The sequence below is a fragment of the Triticum urartu genome, chromosome 7A, assembly GCF_056163025.1.
Source record: "Triticum urartu cultivar PI428250 chromosome 7A, HENAU_Tu73, whole genome shotgun sequence".
In the NCBI taxonomy this organism is placed as follows: Eukaryota; Viridiplantae; Streptophyta; class Magnoliopsida; order Poales; family Poaceae; genus Triticum; species Triticum urartu.
In genome coordinates, this window is record NC_141879.1 from 635,300,246 (window position 1) to 635,318,267 (window position 18,022).

Genomic DNA, 18,022 nt, shown 5'->3' on the forward strand with positions numbered 1-18,022 from the left:
GATGCATAGCAATGAGAGGGGAGTATGATCTACATACCTAGTAGATCGACAACGGAAGCGTTTGGTTGATGTAGTCGTACGTCTTCACGATCCGCCGATCAAGCACCGAAACTACGGCACCTCCGAGTTCTAGCACACGTTCAGCTCGATGACGATCCCCGGACTCCGATCCAGCAAAGTGTCGGGGAAGAGTTCCGTCAGCACGACGGCGTGGTAACGATCTTGACGTGCTACTGCTGCAGGGCTTCGCCTAAGCACCGCTACAATATTATCGAGGACTATGGTGGCTGGGGGCGCCGCACACGGCTAAGGAATAGATCACGTAGATCAACTTGTTGTGTTCTAGGGTGCCTCTGCCTCAGTATATAAAGGACCAAAGGGGGGAGGCTGGCCGGCCACATAGGGCGCGCCAGGAGAGTCCTACTCCCTCTGGGAGTAGGATTCCCCCCCCCCCCCAATCCTAGTTGGAATAGGACTTGTGGAGGGGGGGAAAGAGAGAGAGGGGCCGGCCCCCTCTCCTTGTCCAATTCAGACCAAGGGAGGGGAGGGGCGCGCGGCCCATGTAGGGCTGCCTCTTCTCTTTTCCACTAAGGCCCATCATGGCCCATTTAGCTCCCGGGGGGTTCCGGTAACCTCCCGGTACTGCGGTAAAATCCCGATTTCACCCGGAACACTTCCGATATCCAAACATAGGCTTCCAATATATCAATCTTTATGTCTCGACCATTTCGAGACTCCTCGTCATGTCCGTGATCACATCCGGGACTCCAAACAACCTTCGGTACATCAAAATGCATAAACTCATAATATAACTGTCATCGTAACCTTAAGCGTGCGGACCCTACGGGTTCGAGAACAATGTAGACATGACCGAGACATGTCTCCAGTCAATAACCAATAGCGGGACCTGGATGCCCATATTGGCTCCTACATATTCTACGAAGATCTTTATCGGTCAGACCGCATAACAACATACGTCGTTCCCTTTATCATCGGTATGTTACTTGCCCGAGATTCGATCGTCGGTATTCCAATACCTAGTTCAATCTCGTTGCCGGCAAGTCTCTTTACTCATTCTGTAATACATCATCCCGCAACTAACTCATTTAGTTGCAATGCTTGCAAGGCTTAAGTGATGTGCGTCAGTCTTCTTCTTGAAGATCCATTTATTCTCAATTGCTTGCCGATCATCGGGCAAGTCAACCAAAGTCCATACTTTGTTCTCATACATGGATCCCATCTCAGATTTCATGGCTTCAAGCCACTTTGCGGAATCTGGGCTCACCATTGCTTCTTCATAGTTCGTAGGTTCATCATGATCTAGTAGCATGACTTCCAGAACGGGATTACCGTACCACTCTGGTGCGGATCTTACTCTGGTTGATCTAGGAGGTTCAGTAGTATCTTGTTCTGAAGTTTCATGATCATCATCATTAGCTTCCTCACTAACTGGTGTAGGTGTCATAGAAACAGTTTTCTATGATGTACTACTTTGCAATAAGGGAGCAGGTACAGTTACCTCGTCAAGTTCTACTTTCCTCCCACTCACTTCTTTTGAGAGAAACTCCTTCTCCAGAAAGTTTCCGAATTTAGCAACAAAAGTCTTGCCTTCGGATCTATGATAGAAGGTGTATCCTATAGTTTCCTTTGGATATCCTATGAAGACACATTTCTCCGATTTGGGTTCGAGCTTATCAGGTTGAAGCTTTTTCACATAAGCATCGCAGCCCCAAACTTTCAGAAATGACAACTTTGGTTTCTTGCCAAACCACAGTTCATAAGGCGTCGTCTCAACGGATTTTGATGGTGCCCTATTTAACGTGAATGCGGCCGTCTCTAGAGCGTATCCCCAAAACGATAGCGGTAAATCAGTAAGAGACATCATAGATCGCACCATATCCATTAAAGTACGATTACGACGTTCGGACACACCATTACGCTGAGGTGTTCCGGGTGGCGTGAGTTGCGAAACTATTCCACAATTTTTCAAATGTATACCAAACTCGTAACTCAAATATTCTCCTCCATGATCAGATCGTAGAAACTTTATTTTCTTGTTACGATGATTTTCAACTTCACTCTGAAATTCTTTGAACTTTTCAAACGTTTCAGACTTATGTTTCATTAAGTAGATATACCCATATCTGCTTAAGTCATCTGTGAAGGTGAGAAAATAACGATATCCGCCACGAGCCTCAATATTCATCGGACCACATACATCTGTATGTATGATTTCCAACAAATCTGTTGCTCTCTCCATAGTACCGGAGAACGGCGTTTTAGTCATCTTGTCCATGAGGCACGGTTCGCAAGTACCAAGTGATTCATAATCAAGTGGTTCCAAAAGTCCATCAGTATGGAGTTTCTTCATGCGGTTTACACCGATATGACCTAAACGGCAGTGCCACAAATAAGTTGCACTCTCATTATCAACTCTGCATCTTTTGGCTTCAACATTATGAATATGTGTGTTACTACTATCGAGATTCAACAAGAATAGACCACTCTTCAAGGGTGCATGACCATAAAAGATATTACTCATATAAATAGAACAACCATTATTCTCTGATTTAAATGAATAACCGTCTCGCATCAAACAAGATCCAGATATAATGTTCATGCTTAACGCTGGCACCAAATAACAATTATTTAGGTCTAATACTAATCCCGAAGGTAGATGTAGAGGTAGCGTGCCGACTGCGATCACATCGACTTTGGAACCGTTTCCCACGCGCATCGTCACCTCGTCCTTAACCAATCTTCGCTTGATCCGTAGTCCCTGTTTCGAGTTGCAAATATTAGCAACAGAACCAGTATCAAATACCCAGGTGCTACTGCGAGCATTAGTAAGGTACACATCAATAACATGTATATCACATATACCTTTGTTCACCTTGCCATCCTTCTTATCCGCCAAATACTTGGGGCAGTTTCGCTTCCAGTGACCAGTCTGCTTGCAATAGAAGCACTCAGTTTCAGGCTTAGGTCCAGGTTTGGGTTTCTTCTCTTGAGTAGCAACTTGCTTGCCGTTCTTTTTGAAGTTCCCCTTCTTCTTCCCTTTGCCCTTTTTCTTGAAACTAGTGGTCTTGTTGACCATCAACACTTGATGCTCCTTGATTTCTACCTCCGCAGCTTTCAGCATCGCGAAGAGCTCGGGAATAGTCTTATTCATCCCTTGCATATTATAGTTCATCACGAAGCTCTTGTAGCTTGGTGGCAGTGATTGGAGAATTCTGTCAATGACGCAATCATTTAGAAGATTAACTCACTAACAGAACTGTTCTCTTCCATCTTGCAGCTATAGAACTTATTGGAGACTTCATATCTCTCAATCCGGGCATTTGCTTGAAATATTAACTTCAACTCCTGGAACATCTCATATGCTCCATGACGTTCAAAACGTCGTTGGAGTCCCGATTGTAAGCCGTAAAGCATGGCACACTGAACTATTGAGTAGTCATCAGCTTTGCTCTGCCAGACGTTCATAACATCCGGCGTTGCTCCTGCAGCAGGTCTGGCACCCAGCGGTGCTTCCAGGACGTAATTCTTCTGTGCAGCAATGAGGATAATCCTCAAGTTACGGACCCAGTCCATGTAATTGCTACCATCATCTTTCAACTTTGCTTTCTCAAGGAACGCATTAAAATGCAACCGAACAACAACACGAGCCATCTATCTACAATCAGACATAAACAAGCAAGATACTAATCAGGTACTAAGTTTCATGATAAATTTAAGTTCAGTTAATTTACTCAAAGAACTCCCACTTAGATAGACATCCCTCTAATCCTCTAAGTGATTACGTGATCCAAATCAACTAAACCATGTCCGATCATCACGTGAGATGGAGTAGTTTCATTGGTGAACATCATTATGTTGATCATATCCACTATATGATTCACGCTCGACCTTTCGGTCTCCGTGTTCCGAGGCCATATCTGTATATGCTTGGCTCGTCAAGTATAACCTGAGTATTCCGCGTGTGCAACTGTTTTGCACCCGTTGTATTTGAACGTAGAACCTATCACACCCGATCATCACGTGGTGTCTCAGCACGAAGAACTTTCGCAACGGTGCATACTCAGGTAGAACACTTCTTGATAATTTAGTGAGAGATCATCTTATAATGCTACAGTCAATCAAAGCAAGATAAGATGCATAAAAGATAAACATCACATGCAATCAATATAAGTGATATGATATGGCCATCATCATCTTGTGCTTGTGATCTCCATCTCCGAAGCACCGTCGTGATCACCATCGTCATCGGCGTGACACCTTGATCTCCATCGTAGCATCGTTGTCGTCTCGCCAAGCTTGTGCTTCCACGACTATCGCTACCGTTTAGTGATAAAGTAAAGCATTACATCGCGATTGCATTGCATACAATAAAGCGACAACCATATGGCTCCTGCCGGTTGCCAATAACTCGGTTACAAAACATGATCATCTCATACAATAAAATTCAGCATCATGTCTTGACCATATCACATCACAACATGCCCTGCAAAAACAAGTTAGACGTCCTCTACTTTGTTGTTGCAAGTTTTACGTGGCTGCTACGGGCTTAAGTAAGAACCAATCTCACCTATGCATCAAAACCACAACGATAGTTTGTCAATTTGACTCTGTTTTAACCTTCGCAAGGACCGGGCGTAGCCATACTTGGTTCAACTAAAGTTGGAGAAACTGTCACCCACAAGCCACCTCTGTGCAAAGCACGTCGGGAGAACCGGTCTCGCGTAAGCGTACGCGTAATGTCGGTCTGGGCCGCTTCATCCAACAATACCGCCGAACCAAAGTATGACATGCTGGTAGGCAGTATGACTTATATCGCCCACAACTCACTTGTGTTCTACTCGTGCATATAACATCAACATATCAAACCTAGGCTCGGATGCCACTGATGGGTTTCGTAGTAATTTCAAAAAAATTCCTACGCACACGCAAGATCATGGTGATGCATAGCAACGAGAGGGGGAGTATGATCTACATACCTAGTAGATCGACAACGGAAGCATTTGGTTGATGTAGTCGTACGTCTTCACGATCCGACCGATCAAGCACCGAAACTACGGCACCTCCGAGTTCTAGCACACGTTCAGCTCGATGACGATCCCCGGACTCCGATCCAGCAAAGTGTCGGGGAAGAGTTCCGTCAGCACGACGGCGTGGTGACGATCTTGACGTGCTACTGCTGCAGGGCTTCGCCTAAGCACCGCTACAATATTATCGAGGACTATGGTGGCTGGGGGCGCCGCACATGGCTAAGGAATAGATCACGTAGATCAACTTGTTGTGTTCTAGGGTGCCTCTGCCTCAGTATATAAAGGACCAAAGGGGGGAGGCTGGCCGGCCACATAGTGCGCGCCAGGAGAGTCCTACTCCCTCTGGGAGTAGGATTCCCCCCCCCCCCCCAATCCTAGTTGGAATAGGACTTGTGGAGGGGGGAAAAGAGAGAGAGGGACCGGCCCCCTCTCCTTGTCCAATTCGGACCAAGGGAGGGGAGGGGCGCGCGGCCCATGTAGGGCTGCCTCTTCTCTTTTCCACTAAGGCCCATCATGGCCCATTTAGCTCCCGGGGGGTTCCGGTAACCTCCCGGTACTGCGGTAAAATCCCGATTTCACCCGGAACACTTCCGATATCCAAACATAGGCTTCCAATATATCAATCTTTATGTCTCGACCATTTCGAGACTCCTCGTCATGTCCGTGATCACATCCGGGACTCCAAACAACCTTCGGTACATCAAAATGCATAAACTCATAATATAACTGTCATCGTAACCTTAAGCGTGCGGACCCTACGGGTTCGAGAACAATGTAGACATGACCGAGACATGTCTCCAGTCAATAACCAATAGCGGGACCTGGATGCCCATATTGGCTCCTACATATTCTACGAAGATCTTTATCGGTCAGACCGCATAACAACATACGTCGTTCTCTTTGTCATCGGTATGTTACTTGCCCGAGATTCGATCGTCGGTATTCCAATACCTAGTTCAATCTCTGTAACGCCCCGGTAGTTAAGCTACAGTAACCCTCCAGAAATGATGCCGCATCACCTCGGTTAGTGTTGATAATCTCACGTTAGTTCAAAACCGGTTCGAATTCAAATTCAAAATCAAGCAAATAATAAAAGTTTTTAAATATTAAAACTAAAAATGTTCGGAGTGAGCCAAATAATGCATAGGTAATTATGGTAAAGAAACCACACTTTTATAAAATGTTTAGATGCTTAAATGTGAATGGAACAGCAACATAACCAATATAATAAATGCCTTTAATTATTTATAAAATGTTAAAGTATTTTATTTAGGGGTTTAAACTTTTGTAACAAAGGTATAATTAGTAATACTGATTTTGGTACAACTTTTATGTTTTTTTTATAAAACTTAAATAAGATGAGACTAAAAGTAAAACAGTAAAAGGAAAAATAAATAAATAAATAAAGACAAACAAAAAAAACAAGAAAAGGGGAGCCTCCCCCACTGGGCCAACCGGCCCAGCTAGTCAGCCGGCCGGCCAGCCCACTACGCCCTGGCCTATATCCCCGCTAGCCCCCCCGAAACCCTAACTCCCCACCCCTACGATCCCCACTCCCTCTGTTTCCCCCTCGATCTAGATTGGGGCAACGGCGCCCCGACTCCATCAACCCACCGACCGCGTCGCCCATCGTCCCTGGAACCCCGTCGCCGGAACCACGTCCCCGACCATCGCCAACTCGCCGGACCGCCTCCCCGTCTCAGTCGCTCGTCCCCGTCCTCCTTCCCGCCGGACTACCTCAAGCCTTGCTGCCCGATCCCCTGCTCCGAACGTGAGCACCTTCTCTTCAACCTCTCTCTTTCCCGTCGCCGGATCAGCCACGCTCGCGCTCTCCCACTCACGCGCGGCCCTCCCCCTCGCCTTGCGGTCCCCGCACCACCACGCCCGCTCGTCACCGGCCCCGCAGTTGACCCGTCGTGCCATGCTGCTTCCGCCCGAGTGCTGCTCCCCCTGCTGCGGCCCCGTGCGCCTTCGCCGCGCCGGAGCCCCGACCGTGGCACTGGCCACGCGCGGGCCATGACCTCGCCGGCTCTGCCTTCGCTCCCCTGGTAGCCCCGCCACCACCGGAGCCCCGCACCTCCGCCCACTTCTGCTGCTGCAACCCCCCCCCCCCCCGCATCGCTCCATCAGGCCACCGTCGCCTGCTACTGCTGCTGCTGTTGCCGTAGCTGCTGCCATTGCCTGGCGCCGCGTGCCCGCACGAGCCCAGCCGGTCCACTGTTGGATTAGTGGGGATAACCCCCAGATTAGATTAAGTGCTAATGCCCCTTGTGAGTATGACTAGTGGGGCCCGCCCCCTGTTAGAAAGAAAAAAAAGAATTTCAAAATAACTAAATATACTTAATAATTAATTAATTAATTTAATAGTTAATTAACTTAATTAATATTGCTTAGTTAACTAATTAACTACCTCACTAGTTCAATGAGTCAATGACAAGGAGGCCCCACCCTCTTGTTGACCAGTCAAAGTTTGACTGGTCAACTGGGTCCACTGGCCCACATGTCAGCCTTTGTGTACATTCTGTGTACACAGGGTTGGGTACCCATAGCATTTTGTCTATTAATTTTGAAATACAAATAATTTGGGAAATTGATTAAATCTTTGAAAATTAATATTAAATAATCCGTAACTCGGATGAAAATACTTTGTACATGAAAGTTGCTCAGAACGACGAGACGAATCCGGATACGCAGCCCGTTCTTCCACCACACATCCCTAGCATATCAAACACGCAACTTTCCCCCTCCGGTTAATCTGTCCGAAAACGCGAAACACCGGGAATACTTTCCCGGATGTTTCCCCCCTTCGCCGGTACCACCTATCCCTACGTTAGGTCACCTCTAGCACAACGTATTGCCGCTTCTTGCTTTTTGTTACATTTGATTGCTTTGTTATTTATTGTGTTCCCCCTCCGTTACTTCTTTCCGGTAGACCCTGAGACCGATGCCGGTACCCCTGTGATCGACTACATCGACGACCCCTCCTTGTCTGAGCAACCAGGCAAGCCCCCCCTTTGATCACCAGATATCGCCTACTCTTCTCTATACTGCTTGCATTAGAATAGTGTAGCATGTTACTGCTTTCCCGTTATTCCTATCCTGATGCATAGCCTATCCTTGCTACTACTGTTGTTACCATTACCTGCTATCCTACTGCTTAGTATAGGATGCTAGTGTTCCATCAGTGGCCCTACACTCTTGTCCGTCTGCCATGCTATACTACTGGGCCGTGATCACTTCGGGAGGTGACCATGGGCATATACAATATACTTTACACAGTTACCTTACCTGTGATACTGTTCGGAGATGGAGGCTGAAGGGGCAGGTGGCTCCATCCCGGTAGAGGTGGGCCTGGGTTCCCGATAGCCCCCGACTGTTACTTTGAGGCGGAGCGACAGGGCAGGTTGAGACCACCTAGGAGAGAGGTGGGCCTGGCCCTGGTCGGCGTTCGCAGATACTTAACACGTTTAACGAGATCTTGGTATTTGATCTGAGTCTGGCTACTGGCCTATACGCACTAACCATCTACGCGGGGACAGTTATGGGCACTCGACGTCGTGGTATCAGTCGAAGCCTTCGTGACGTCAGCAACGGAGCGGCGCGCGCTGGATTGGACTGGAACGCCACTAGGCTAGGTCTGCTTCCGGCCGCCCACGCAACGTGCAGGGGTGCTAAGGGCGATGGGCCCAGACCCCTGGGCGCTTAGGTTTAGACCGGCGTGCTGACCTCTCTGTTGGTCTAGGTGGGGCTGCGACGTGTTGATCTTCCGAGGCCGGGCATGACCCAGGAAAGTGTGTCCGGCCAAATGGGATCGAGCGTGTTGGGTTATGTGGTACACCCCTGCAGGGAAGTTAATCTATTCGAATAGCCGTGATCTTCGGTAACAGGACGACTTGGAGTTGTACCTTGACCTTATGACAACTAGAACCGAATACTTAATAAAACACACCCTTCCAAGTGCCAGATACAACCGGTGATCGCTCTCACAGGGCGACGAGGGGAGGATCATCGGTTAGGGTTATGCTATGCGATGATACTTGGAGGACTTCAGTCTACTCTCTTCTACATGCTGCAAGACGGAGGCTGCCAGAAGCGTAGTCTTCGAAAGGACTAGCTATCCCCCTCTTATTCCGGCATTCTGCAGTTCACTCCACATATGATAGCCTTATTCCAATTGATACCAATGCATACATATGTAGTGTAGCTCCTTGCTTGCGAGTACTTTGGATGAGTACTCACGGTTGCTTTCTTCCTCTTTTCCCCCTATCCCTTCTACCTGGTTGTCGCAACCAGATGTTGGAGCCCAGGAGCCAGACGCCACCTTCGACGACGACTCCTACTACACCGGAGGTGCCTACTACTACGTGCTGCCCGCTGACGACGACCAGGAGTAGTTAGGAGGATCCCAGGCAGGAGGCCTGCGCCTCTTTCGATCTGTATCCCAGTTTGTGCTAGCCTTCTTAAGGCAAACTTGTTTAACTTATGTCTGTACTCAGATATTGTTGCTTCCGCTGACTCGTCTATGATCGAGCTCTTGTATTCGAGCCCTCGAGGCCCCTGGCTTGTAATATGATGCTTGTATGACTTATTTTATTTGTAGAGTTGTGTTGTGATATCTTCCCGTGAGTCCTTGATCTTGATCGTACACATTTGCGTGCATGATTAGTGTACGGTCAAATTGGGGGCATCACAAGTTGGTATTAGAGCCGACTGCCTGTAGGAATCCCCCTTCCACACTCCTTGGCCGAAGTCGAGTCTAGTCGATGAAAACTGCTTTACTAACATGACCGTGCGGCCCATGGGCCCACGTCGCCATTGGGTGGTATTAGGATCTTTTACTTCTCGATCTTTACTCTGGGATTCTGAACTCTCTTCTATTCGGGTTAAACGATTTTTACTAAAATCTAACTTTAGGTTCTCGAAAATAATTTCTCCCGGAGAGCCCCTTCATTACAGATGATCGACTGCTTCACCAGAAGATTCCAAAGATAATCTCCGTTGTTCTCTTGAGACACTTGTGCCCATCGCCTTTGCAAATTCCCTACCACTGTTATATTATTATGGATAACTACATACACTTGTCCTTTCAATCCCATTGATCTTGTTATTACAAGATACCTCGAAAATTCTCTCTATTGCTCTGAGAATACTTTGTGCCTACTGCCTTGCAATTCATTACCCACATGAATACCTCTACGGATAAATCCTCGCACTTATCGAGTATCCGCTCATTCCCAGTTGTTCATGTGTTCCGCAAAGGACTTTGAAATACCTTTCGATCTTCCAAAAATCCTCAGGAGCCTATTGCTCTTGAAATTCTTGCTTGCTTACATTTTGGTTAATCCAATAAGTCTAGTAATCCTATTGGCATCCTTTGTCACTATCATTTTAAGTCCGTTGATTCTATATGTGTGTGAATGCACGGAATCATCAGTTGATCATTATAAATTACCTTCCGGCTCAGACGTCTTTCGAACATGAGCTGGTTCTTGGCCAATCAGATTGCCATCGATCTTACCCCTAAGTCTAGTTGACTTATCCATCCTTGATCAGAGCTTTTGCTCCTGAGCCCTTGAATTGAAAATCATAATTACTATGCTAATTAGATGTTGAATTATTCAAATGTTCTATAAATCGATGCATTTGCATTCTTTCTTCCTTTGATTGGGTATTGATACTCACATCAGCTCCATTGTGGATCGCCATATCCACTGTTGGATTATGTTTTGCTCGTGGAAGAGGCTTAGTCAACGGGTCTGCAATATTCAGATCCGTATGTATCTTGCAAATCTCTATGTCTCCCACCTGGACTAGATCCCGGATGGAATTGAAGCGTCTCTTGATGTGCTTGGTTCTCTTGTGAAATCTGGATTCCTTTGCCAAGGCAATTGCACCAGTATTGTCACAAAAGATTTTCATTGGACCCAATGCACTATGTATGACACCCAGATCGGATATGAACTCCTTCATCCAGACTCCTTCATTTGCTGCTTCCGAAGCAGCTATGTACTCCGCTTCACATGTAGATCCCGCTACAACGCTTTGTTTAGAACTGCACCAACTGGCAGCTCCACCATTTAATGTAAACACGTATCCGGTTTGCGATTTAGAATCGTCCGGATCAGTGTCAAAGCTTGCATCAACGTAACCTTTTACGATGAGCTCTTTGTCACCTCCATATATGAGAAACATATCCTTAGTCCTTTTCAGGTATTTCAGGATGTTCATGACCGCTGTCCAGTGATCCACTCCTGGATTACTTTGGTACCTCCCTGCTAGACTTATAGCAAGGCACACATCAGGTCTGGTACACAGCATTGCATACATGATAAATCCTATGGCTGATGCATAGGGAACATATTTCATATTCTCTCTATCTTCTGCAGTGGTCGGGCATTGAGTCTTACTCAACTTCACTCCTTGTAACACAGGCAAGAACCCTTTCTTTGCTTGATCCATTTTGAACTTCTTCAAAATTTTGTCAAGGTATGTGGTTTGTGAAAGTCCAATTAGGCGTTTTGATCTATCTCTATAGATCTTAATGCCTAATATGTAAGCAGCTTCACCGAGGTCTTTCATTGAAAAACTCTTATTCAAGTATCCCTTTATGCTATCCAGAAATTCTATATCATTTCCAATTAGTAATATGTCATCTACATATAATATCAGAAATGCTACACAGCTCCCACTCACTTTCTTGTAAATACAGGCTTCTCCAAAAGTCTGTATAAAACCAAATGCTTTGATCACACTATCAAAGCGTTTATTCCAACTCCGAGAGGCTTGCACCAGTCCATAAATGGATCGCTGGAGCTTGCACACTTTGTTAGCTCCCTTTGGATCGACAAAACCTTCTGGTTGCATCATATACAACTCTTCTTGCAGAAATCCATTCAGGAATGCAGTTTTGACATCCATCTGCCAAATTTTATAATCATAAAATGCGGCAATTGCTAACATGATTCGGACAGACTTAAGAATCGCTACGGGTGAGAAGGTCTCATCGTAGTCAATCCCTTGAACTTGCCGAAAACCTTTTCCGACAAGTCGAGCTTTGTAGACAGTAATATTACCATCAGCGTCAGTCTTCTTCTTGAAGATCCATTTATTCTCAATTGCTTGCCGATCATCGGGCAAGTCAACCAAAGTCCATACTTTGTTCTCATACATGGATCCCATCTCAGATTTCATGGCTTCAAGCCACTTTGCGGAATCTGGGCTCACCATTGCTTCTTCATAGTTCGTAGGTTCATCATGATCTAGTAGCATGACTTCCAGAACGGGATTACCGTACCACTCTGGTGCGGATCTTACTCTGGTTGATCTAGGAGGTTCAGTAGTATCTTGTTCTGAAGTTTCATGATCATCATCATTAGCTTCCTCACTAACTGGTGTAGGTGTCATAGAAACAGTTTTCTATGATGTACTACTTTGCAATAAGGGAGCAGGTACAGTTACCTCGTCAAGTTCTACTTTCCTCCCACTCACTTCTTTTGAGAGAAACTCCTTCTCCAGAAAGTTTCCGAATTTAGCAACAAAAGTCTTGCCTTCGGATCTATGATAGAAGGTGTATCCTATAGTTTCCTTTGGATATCCTATGAAGACACATTTCTCCGATTTGGGTTCGAGCTTATCAGGTTGAAGCTTTTTCACATAAGCATCGCAGCCCCAAACTTTCAGAAATGACAACTTTGGTTTCTTGCCAAACCACAGTTCATAAGGCGTCGTCTCAACGGATTTTGATGGTGCCCTATTTAACGTGAATGCGGCCGTCTCTAGAGCGTATCCCCAAAACGATAGCGGTAAATCAGTAAGAGACATCATAGATCGCACCATATCCATTAAAGTACGATTACGACGTTCGGACACACCATTACGCTGAGGTGTTCCGGGTGGCGTGAGTTGCGAAACTATTCCACAATTTTTCAAATGTATACCAAACTCGTAACTCAAATATTCTCCTCCATGGTCAGATCGTAGAAACTTTATTTTCTTGTTACGATGATTTTCAACTTCACTCTGAAATTCTTTGAACTTTTCAAACGTTTCAGACTTATGTTTCATTAAGTAGATATACCCATATCTGCTTAAGTCATCTGTGAAGGTGAGAAAATAACGATATCCGCCACGAGCCTCAATATTCATCGGACCACATACATCTGTATGTATGATTTCCAACAAATCTGTTGCTCTCTCCATAGTACCGGAGAACGGCGTTTTAGTCATCTTGTCCATGAGGCACGGTTCGCAAGTACCAAGTGATTCATAATCAAGTGGTTCCAAAAGTCCATCAGTATGGAGTTTCTTCATGCGGTTTACACCGATATGACCTAAACGGCAGTGCCACAAATAAGTTGCACTCTCATTATCAACTCTGCATCTTTTGGCTTCAACATTATGAATATGTGTGTTACTACTATCGAGATTCAACAAGAATAGACCACTCTTCAAGGGTGCATGACCATAAAAGATATTACTCATATAAATAGAACAACCATTATTCTCTGATTTAAATGAATAACCGTCTCGCATCAAACAAGATCCAGATATAATGTTCATGCTTAACGCTGGCACCAAATAACAATTATTTAGGTCTAATACTAATCCCGAAGGTAGATGTAGAGGTAGCGTGCCGACTGCGATCACATCGACTTTGGAACCGTTTCCCACGCGCATCGTCACCTCGTCCTTAACCAATCTTCGCTTGATCCGTAGTCCCTGTTTCGAGTTGCAAATATTAGCAACAGAACCAGTATCAAATACCCAGGTGCTACTGCGAGCATTAGTAAGGTACACATCAATAACATGTATATCACATATACCTTTGTTCACCTTGCCATCCTTCTTATCCGCCAAATACTTGGGGCAGTTTCGCTTCCAGTGACCAGTCTGCTTGCAATAGAAGCACTCAGTTTCAGGCTTAGGTCCAGGTTTGGGTTTCTTCTCTTGAGTAGCAACTTGCTTGCCGTTCTTTTTGAAGTTCCCCTTCTTCTTCCCTTTGCCCTTTTTCTTGAAACTAGTGGTCTTGTTGACCATCAACACTTGATGCTCCTTGATTTCTACCTCCGCAGCTTTCAGCATCGCGAAGAGCTCGGGAATAGTCTTATTCATCCCTTGCATATTATAGTTCATCACGAAGCTCTTGTAGCTTGGTGGCAGTGATTGGAGAATTCTGTCAATGACGCAATCATTTAGAAGATTAACTCACTAACAGAACTGTTCTCTTCCATCTTGCAGCTATAGAACTTATTGGAGACTTCATATCTCTCAATCCGGGCATTTGCTTGAAATATTAACTTCAACTCCTGGAACATCTCATATGCTCCATGACGTTCAAAACGTCGTTGAAGTCCCGATTGTAAGCCGTAAAGCATGGCACACTGAACTATTGAGTAGTCATCAGCTTTGCTCTGCCAGACGTTCATAACATCCGGCGTTGCTCCTGCAGCAGGTCTGGCACCCAGCGGTGCTTCCAGGACGTAATTCTTCTGTGCAGCAATGAGGATAATCCTCAAGTTACGGACCCAGTCCATGTAATTGCTACCATCATCTTTCAACTTTGCTTTCTCAAGGAACGCATTAAAATGCAACCGAACAACAACACGAGCCATCTATCTACAATCAGACATAAACAAGCAAGATACTAATCAGGTACTAAGTTTCATGATAAATTTAAGTTCAGTTAATTTACTCAAAGAACTCCCACTTAGATAGACATCCCTCTAATCCTCTAAGTGATTACGTGATCCAAATCAACTAAACCATGTCCGATCATCACGTGAGATGGAGTAGTTTCATTGGTGAACATCATTATGTTGATCATATCCACTATATGATTCACGCTCGACCTTTCGGTCTCCGTGTTCCGAGGCCATATCTGTATATGCTTGGCTCGTCAAGTATAACCTGAGTATTCCGCGTGTGCAACTGTTTTGCACCCGTTGTATTTGAACGTAGAACCTATCACACCCGATCATCACGTGGTGTCTCAGCACGAAGAACTTTCGCAACGGTGCATACTCAGGTAGAACACTTCTTGATAATTTAGTGAGAGATCATCTTATAATGCTACAGTCAATCAAAGCAAGATAAGATGCATAAAAGATAAACATCACATGCAATCAATATAAGTGATATGATATGGCCATCATCATCTTGTGCTTGTGATCTCCATCTCCGAAGCACCGTCGTGATCACCATCGTCATCGGCGTGACACCTTGATCTCCATCGTAGCATCGTTGTCGTCTCGCCAAGCTTGTGCTTCCACGACTATCGCTACCGTTTAGTGATAAAGTAAAGCATTACATCGCGATTGCATTGCATACAATAAAGCGACAACCATATGGCTCCTGCCGGTTGCCAATAACTCGGTTACAAAACATGATCATCTCATACAATAAAATTCAGCATCATGTCTTGACCATATCACATCACAACATGCCCTGCAAAAACAAGTTAGACGTCCTCTACTTTGTTGTTGCAAGTTTTACGTGGCTGCTACGGGCTTAAGTAAGAACCAATCTCACCTATGCATCAAAACCACAACGATAGTTTGTCAATTTGACTCTGTTTTAACCTTCGCAAGGACCGGGCGTAGCCATACTTGGTTCAACTAAAGTTGGAGAAACTGTCACCCACAAGCCACCTCTGTGCAAAGCACGTCGGGAGAACCGGTCTCGCGTAAGCGTACGCGTAATGTCGGTCTGGGCCGCTTCATCCAACAATACCGCCGAACCAAAGTATGACATGCTGGTAGGCAGTATGACTTATATCGCCCACAACTCACTTGTGTTCTACTCGTGCATATAACATCAACATATCAAACCTAGGCTCGGATGCCACTGATGGGTTTCGTAGTAATTTCAAAAAATTTCCTACGCACACGCAAGATCATGGTGATGCATAGCAACGAGAGGGGGAGTATGATCTACATACCTAGTAGATCGACAACGGAAGCATTTGGTTGATGTAGTCGTACGTCTTCACGATCCGACCGATCAAGCACCGAAACTACGGCACCTCCGAGTTCTAGCACACGTTCAGCTCGATGACGATCCCCGGACTCCGATCCAGCAAAGTGTCGGGGAAGAGTTCCGTCAGCACGACGGCGTGGTGACGATCTTGACGTGCTACTGCTGCAGGGCTTCGCCTAAGCACCGCTACAATATTATCGAGGACTATGGTGGCTGGGGGCGCCGCACATGGCTAAGGAATAGATCACGTAGATCAACTTGTTGTGTTCTAGGGTGCCTCTGCCTCAGTATATAAAGGACCAAAGGGGGGAGGCTGGCCGGCCACATAGTGCGCGCCAGGAGAGTCCTACTCCCTCTGGGAGTAGGATTCCCCCCCCCAATCCTAGTTGGAATAGCACTTGTGGAGGGGGGAAAAGAGAGAGAGGGACCGGCCCCCTCTCCTTGTCCAATTCGGACCAAGGGAGGGGAGGGGCGCGCGGCCCATGTAGGGCTGCCTCTTCTCTTTTCCACTAAGGCCCATCATGGCCCATTTAGCTCCCGGGGGGTTCCGGTAACCTCCCGGTACTGCGGTAAAATCCCGATTTCACCCGGAACACTTCCGATATCCAAACATAGGCTTCCAATATATCAATCTTTATGTCTCGACCATTTCGAGACTCCTCGTCATGTCCGTGATCACATCCGGGACTCCAAACAACCTTCGGTACATCAAAATGCATAAACTCATAATATAACTGTCATCGTAACCTTAAGCGTGCGGACCCTACGGGTTCGAGAACAATGTAGACATGACCGAGACATGTCTCCAGTCAATAACCAATAGCGGGACCTGGATGCCCATATTGGCTCCTACATATTCTACGAAGATCTTTATCGGTCAGACCGCATAACAACATACGTCGTTCCCTTTATCATCGGTATGTTACTTGCCCGAGATTCGATCGTCGGTATTCCAATACCTAGTTCAATCTCGTTGCCGGCAAGTCTCTTTACTCATTCTGTAATACATCATCCCGCAACTAACTCATTTAGTTGCAATGCTTGCAAGGCTTAAGTGATGTGCATTACTGAGAGGGCCCAGAGATACCTCTCCGACAATCGGAGTGACAAAACCTAATCTCGAAATACGCCAACCCAACATGTACCTTTGGAGACACCTGTAGTACTCCTTTATAATCACCCAGTTACATTGTGACGTTTGGTAGTACCCAAAGTGTTCCTCCGGTAAACGGGAGTTGCATAATCTCATAGTTATAGGAACATGTATAAGTCATGAAGAAAGCAATAGCAACATACTAAACGATCGGGTGCTAAGCTAATGGAATGGGTCATGTCAATTAGATCATTCTCTCAATGATGTGATCCTGTTAATCAAATAACAACTCATTGTTCATGGTTAGGAAACATAACCATCTTTGATTAACGAGCCAGTCAAGTAGAGGCATACTGGTGACACTTTGTTTGTCTATGTATTCACACATGTATCATGTTTCCGGTTAATACAATTCTAGCATGAATAATAAACATTTATCATGATTATAAGGAAATAAATAATAACTTTATTATTGCCTCTAGGGCATATTTCCTTCATATTCAATGCCTGGTGAACCTCAACAAAATGGCGTGGCTGAACGCCGAAACCGCACACTTATGGACTATCCAAAATAAGGGAGATCAATCTTGAGGAGAAACGCGTGTGTGTTCCATCCCCGACTATCCAAGAGATTGTTTTGCCACTAAAAGTGTAGTGACGTCTCATGCTAATCCTCAATCGAGCACTTCATGTCCTAAGGCTGATGGTGATCCTGAAACTAATGACAATCCAGAAGGTGAAGAGGATCACTAGTCGGGTAATGAAAATGACCCTCAGAACAATGATGCTCCTCCACCGCCTCCTCCTGTGGGTAGGCCACGTCGTGAGAGAAAGAAAGCCATATTAGATGATTATATCACATACATGATTGAGGATATGAATGATCTGGGAAAGGTGGAGGATCAAC